The following is a 6,559-nucleotide window of genomic DNA, read 5'->3' on the forward strand; positions in this document are numbered from 1 at the left end:
GGTGCCACCCATGGCTTCTGTAAATATTTATGCGTTGTTGCCTAATTTTGTAATAATTGAGAGCGTCCTCCCCTTCTGTCATTTCTGATTTCTGCCCCCTTTAGAAATTTTTTCAATCAAACAAGCAAGCACGAGTATCATAATATGTGTTCTCTCTTTTTGTTCCCAGCTTTTTTTATATCCTGATGCAATATGTTTTTGCAGGATATTAAAAATTAACCAAGGTGCCAAGCATATTTCTAAATTTGGTCAAGCAGCCTGACTACGGATACAAACAAGGTGGGTTCACTGTAAGTAATCCTACAAATCTTCTGATACTCTTTTGTTTGTGATCCTGCTATCTGTATCGTAAACTGTATGTTTTTTGGGGGGATGAGGGCAACTGTGCAATCCATAGTATTTCTGTTAGATGGTCCATCAGTGAACTCTAGAACTAAAGATTTAGGTAGTCTTCATTGAACTCAAAAACTACAAACACACCAAAGCATGCATCAGATAATAGGATTCTTCTCAATCCCTTTCTTTTCCAGAGGGAGTTCACATTCTTTCCTTCTCCTGGTTCCTTTCCTTTTTCCTTTACAGCTAGAAAGACCTGAGATTCTTTTCTTGACCCTTGCCTGCTGGTAAAGCTAAAGCTAACGTGTGTTGTGTTCCGTGCATGACCACAATTAAGCAAGGTAGATGATCCCTTTCCATCTCGGTGGAGCATCGTGTCATAAATAACATATGGCCATGCATGAACTGGTAACTGCGTCATTTCTGGCACCTGTCTGTGTTCTCACCTCCTCCAGTTGGCATACTCTACAACTTGAGAGAGAAAAGGTGTGAAGACGAACAACATGGCTCGCCTCGGCTGTGGTGTCAGCGGTGGGCAATAAGCTGGGATCAGCCATTGGGGATGAGGTCATGATGTTGTGCAGCGTAAGGACGACCTCAAGGACATGAAGGACATGCTAGAGTACATGGAGGCGGCGCTCAAGGATGCTGAGAGGCGGTCAGTCACGGAGGAGTTGGTGCGGCTGTGGCTCAACCGGCTAAAAAACGCTGCCTACGACATCTCTTACATGCTCGATGAGTTCCAAGCTAATAATGAACTAGCCTCCAGAAAGGTATACATATTTCACCCATGCCTTATCTTCATCGGTTTCTCGTTAGTTAATATTCCTAGGTAGTACAGAGTTTGTTGCTTTGGTGAAATAATTTGATTATTAATTATATTATTGCCTACAAAATCATGCTTGATCATCTAAAAGTACTTTGTAATGTAAGCAACTGGTGCTCTAGTTAAATTGCAACACTTGAATCTTGAAATTTGTTAGTCCCCTTCTAGAAAAGAAAATTAATGATGGCCCTACTTAAATCAGCACCTGCACGGTACAAATCCCGTGAAGCTGGGTGTACATGTACTACAAGACAAGCTATATTTTACATCAAAGTTTTACGTTAAATTCGAAGTGCATTACGTTATACATCTACCATGCATCATGCATTTACTGGGTAGAGAGATCGAAAATACATCTTATTAATGCCGGGTCTAGTACTCTAGTTGCTCCCAAGTCTTATATTATATCATAATGACTTGTTGAAATTTCTTGTATATGATTGGGAAGCTGGACTGTTTTGCTATTGCACCCAAGATTGCCATGGCTTATAAGATGAAGAAAATGAGAGGCCAGCTGAGGAAGATCAAAGAGGATCACGAGAGTTTCAAATTCACACATGATAACTCCAGCCTAATTGATGTGCACCAGCTTCCCGATCCACGGGAAACAACATCAAATGTGATTGAATCACTCATCTTAGGAAGAGACAGACAGGATGAATGTCCTTTCTTTGTTATCCACAAGCAATAACAACAAAGGACATATAACTGTTCTTCCTATCTGTGGGCTTGGAGGCATAGGAAAATCAACTTTGGCACAACTGGTTTTCAATGATACTCAATTCAAAGATTATAATCATCGGGTTTGGGTTTATGTATCCCAGGTGTTTGATTTGAAAAAAATAGGGAACTCCATAATTTCTCAAGTACTCAGAAAAGGAAGACAAAATCTAGATACAAGGGAGTTGATAGACCAACGCCTTAAAGATCTACTTCAAGATAAGAAGACTTTAATTGTTTTAGATGACATATGGGAGACAGATAACTTCCAACTGGATCAACTCAAGCTTATGTTGAATGTAGGCTCCAAGATGAAAGTCTTGGTCACAACACGCAGCAAAGACATTGCAAGAAAAATGTGTACTGTTGGTGTTCAACCATACTTCCTAGATCCCTTGGACAACGACATGTGCTGGAGAATAATCAAGCAAAATAGTGGTTTCGAATCTAGGGTTGATAAAGGCCAAGCTGAACCAGTTGGACAGACAATTGCAAGGAAATGTGGAGGTTTGCCATTAGCAGCTCAAGCACTTGGATTCTTGCTATCTGGAATGGATCTTAGTGACTGGAAAGCAATGTGCAATAATGATATTTGGGATGAACCATTTTCTGATAGTACAGTGTTACCATCCTTGAAGTTAACTTACAATACTTTGACACCATATTTGAGGTTATGCTTTGCCTATTGTGGAATCTTTCCTAAAGGTCACAAGATAAATAAAGATGATCTTATCCATCAATGGATTGCCCTTGGTTTCATCGAGCCATCTAATAACTTTTCGGCCATACAACTTGCCGAGAAGTATATTAGGCAATTCCTGGGGATGTCTTTCCTTCAGCATTCAAAATTGCCCACAGAATTGCCTAAGGTGAGTTAGTACAAAATACTTATACAATATAGATAAAGAGTATTCTTTTTTACTCGTTATCAAATGGCATGCAACAACTGCTGTGAAAAAGCATGCATGCATGTTATATATGTTAACAGTTTGGTACATTAATCCATGCATATGTTTCTCCCTTTGTGGCAAATAAAGCACTCAAGATATTGGTGCATCAGAATATACTTCACTCTTTCCTCTAAAAATAGCCCAACTGTAGGGTACCTGCTGGAAGAAAAAAGCAAAGTAACTTCTTCATCCATCCCGTTGTAGTTTACCCTCGTCAAATGCCATTTGGATCACTACACATACATACAGTTAATGCATGGTATTGTATTTTGTTTGGCTTACCGAATAGTACAGCCTACTATATACTTGGCTGAACAATATTTTCCCTAAAAAATGTAACACGTACAAGATGGAATTACTTAATACATGCTAGAAAATTTCATTGGAGCACCCTAAAGTTACATGCCATTTCCATAGTAAATCTCTCCCCCTACTCTCCAAAAGAATTTGTATTGAGTTTCCCGGTTCTTTAAACAAGTCTGCATTTGCACCACAACCACTTTTGCCTATGAGGTGAGAGGAGGTGGCAACTGGCAAGACGGATCAATTTTGACCACCAGGCCAGCTTGACATTGGGACAATATTTTTACCTTCTCACTACATTTTCTATCTCCCTCTCTCATCTTGTGAGTTATGACTACTACCAAGTTGTCATTGTAGTCCTCATTCTGCTTGCTACCTCTTTGATAGAGCCTCGACTGTACACCGTCGTGGAGGTGACCCACGGTGGAAGGTATGTCGTCGTGTGCACCCGCCGCGAGATCTACCTCCGCCTAGCTCCGTTGCCGCCCTCAGCAGCTCCCGACGTTGGGTTCGGAGGATATGAGGTGCTCTATAAAATTCCTACAAGGTGCTCAACAAAATTGGGAGGGAGATAGAAGCAAAAATGAAATATAGGTAGATCATTATAGGTAAATCGAGGGAGGGGAGGCACTTTTTGTGCTCTACCTATTGTAGGTACTCTATCTAAAAGTGCTTTTAAGTAGAGGATTTTAGCTAGACTGCTGGATTTGCTTTAAGCGCATAAGGGCAAGCGTAGGTGCGATGAGCTGTTTTTTGGACGGCACAGTTAGTTGGGCCATTGTGAATTGCGGCGAGCAGAAGTGCAAACATAGACAATTTTTTGGCCTGCCAAGTTGAGCATATTAATCTTTCTGTAAAAGGATCATGTAACTTCATTTAGGTAAATAATACTGTTCGCTTGACAATTTTTCCGGTGGGATTAATCCTATTTTTTTGTTTCAGATAATTCCAAAAACAATCTTTACCATGCATGATCTGGTGCATGATCTCGCGAGATCGATCATTACTGAAGAGTTGGTTGTCTTTGATGCTAAAAGAGCGAGTAGTACTAGAAGAAAAGAATATTGCTGTTATGCGTCTCTTACAAATTACAATACTACAGATTACAACAAGGCAAGGAAGATGTCAACTATTTTTCCATCCAAGTTAGGGGCGATGCATTTTTTCAATTCTGAAATCCATGGTGGTGTATTTTCATTTCCAAAGTGCTTGCGTGTCTTGGATCTATCTGGATGCTCCATCACAGAGTTTCCAAGTGCTCTAGGACAAGTGAAGCAATTGGAGGTTCTTATTGCTCCAAATCTCGAAGATCGGCAATTTCCCGAGAGTATCACTCAGTTCTCAAAATTACATTACCTGAACCTCAGTGGATCAGATAAAATTTCTGCAATACCAAGCTCGGTTGGCAAACTTGAGAGTCTAGCGCATCTTGACTTATCTTATTGTACCAGTGTCGAAGTCATACAAGAGGCTTTTGGAAGCCTAAAAAACCTTCAAACAATAGACCTCACATGGTGCGAGAAACTAGAGTCCCTTCCAGAGAGCCTTGGAAGCCTCAAAAACCTTCAAACACTCGACCTCGCACGGTGCAAGAAACTAGTGTCCCTTCCAGAGAGCCTTGGAAGCCTCAAAAACCTTCGAACACTGAACCTCTTATACTGCTGGCAATTGAAGTCCCTTCCAGAGAGCCTTGGAAGGCTCGAAAACCTTCAAACACTAGACCTCTCAGAATGTATGAAACTAGTGTGCCTTCCAGAGAGCTTTGGAAGCCTCAAAAACCTTCAAACACTAGACCTCACATGGTGCTGGAAACTAAAGCCCTTTCCGAAGAGCCTTGGAAGCCTCACAAACCTTCTTCCCTCGACCTCACACACTGCTGGGTAATAGAGTCCCTTCCAGAGACTCTTGGAAGCCTAAAAAATCTTCAAACACTGAACCTCAGAGGCTGTAACAAACTAGAGTACCTTCCGGAGAGCCTTGGAAGCCTCAAAAATCTTCAAACACTCGACATTGGAGGCTGTAGTAAACTAGAGTACCTTCCAGAGAGCCTTGAAAACCTGGTTGGAAACCTGAAAATCATTGGGAGCTGGAAACCTAAAAATCATTGGAAGAGGTTAAGGTTATGGATGCGAGAGCATCAAGTCCTTGCCACAGTGTCTACAACAACTCACCAGTCCCCATATGGTACATAATGTGGACAGCAGTGAACTAAGGCTGTTGTGTGAACCAGGCTTGCCCGCATCAAAAACATTGTAAGTGCTCTACAAAAATTTACTATCTAAATACAGCTTCTAAGCTTCCTTTACATGCACACAATGTACATCTGTTGTTATTTTTAATACGGTGGCACAGAATTTTGAAAAAAATGAAAAACTAAAATGCACCCTAACCAGGTGCAGAACCTATCCATTTTACAGGAACTGCAGAAGCATACGTGCACCGTTATCAATCAGCTGAAATGATAGGAGTACGTCTTCTCTGGGAAAGCAAAAAAGCTTCATGGAGCCGTCCAAAGGTGAGGTCTAGCTCTGCACATGATGATTTGTGCTCTTTAGTACTCCCGTCATACTCTTATGTTCACACGTAGACAATATATACTACACTAGAGTAAATCTATCAGATCTTCTGGTCGCATGTCAAAAAATTATGGTGTGGTGGTTGTGTATGTGAGCACTCAAAACTGAAGGAACACTCACCAGTTTCCATCAAGTTGTAGAACAAGAAGGAAATAATAAAATCAAGAAGAAACGGATGCTAGGATACTTTAACTCTTCCAGTAATATTGGAGGCGGAAATATATAATTGCTTTTTGGGCCTTGTCATGCCAGAAAATATATACTGGCGGCGGTAATCCAGAAGAGATGGATGAGATCCAAGCAGCAACCATGCATGCATCTCTGCTGTAGAAATTGAAGCACTAGTTCAGTGTACTGTTGGGTTGCTTGATTTGTGATCAATGTTAAAAATCGATGATAAGTTACCATAGCTCTTGATAGACATCATGTCTTCTCTGTTTCACTGACTTAACTCTGAAACAACCGTAAGCGAACTCATGCAATATTACAGACCTGTGTATCCTTTTTTGCAGGAAAAGCGTGACGGGGCACGCAAATCTTTAGCCAAGGACAGAAGCAATTGACCTAACCAAATCTCAAGACTCTGCTTGCTGTCAAAGAGAGCTAAATTGCAACATCGGTGGCTAGCTGATGGCCTGACTAAGAAAGTACAGTGAAGGTGGTTGGATCGGCTCCTGTGAACTCAATATAAGAAGGGGGGCCGAAGTGAAAGAAGGCAGCTGGTTGTCATCAGGAAGATGAAGCAGAGACGCTTCTCTCTCTTTGTGAGCCAGCTGGGGGACGCCAGATCCAAGAGGAGAAGAAGGGGAGAAGGGAAGCGAGAGGGTACACCATGGACCTGCAACATC

At 41.3% G+C, this 6,559-nt stretch overlaps 1 pseudogene; it reads left to right on the forward strand.

Annotated features, from left to right (window-relative positions):
• The first annotated feature begins 251 nt into the window (after window positions 1–251).
• On the forward strand, window positions 252–6,536 carry LOC125542782 (annotated as a pseudogene).
• The last annotated feature ends 23 nt before the right edge of the window (window positions 6,537–6,559 follow it).

Source organism: Triticum urartu, chromosome 3 (assembly GCF_003073215.2).
Source record: "Triticum urartu cultivar G1812 chromosome 3, Tu2.1, whole genome shotgun sequence".
Taxonomy (NCBI): domain Eukaryota; kingdom Viridiplantae; phylum Streptophyta; class Magnoliopsida; order Poales; family Poaceae; genus Triticum; species Triticum urartu.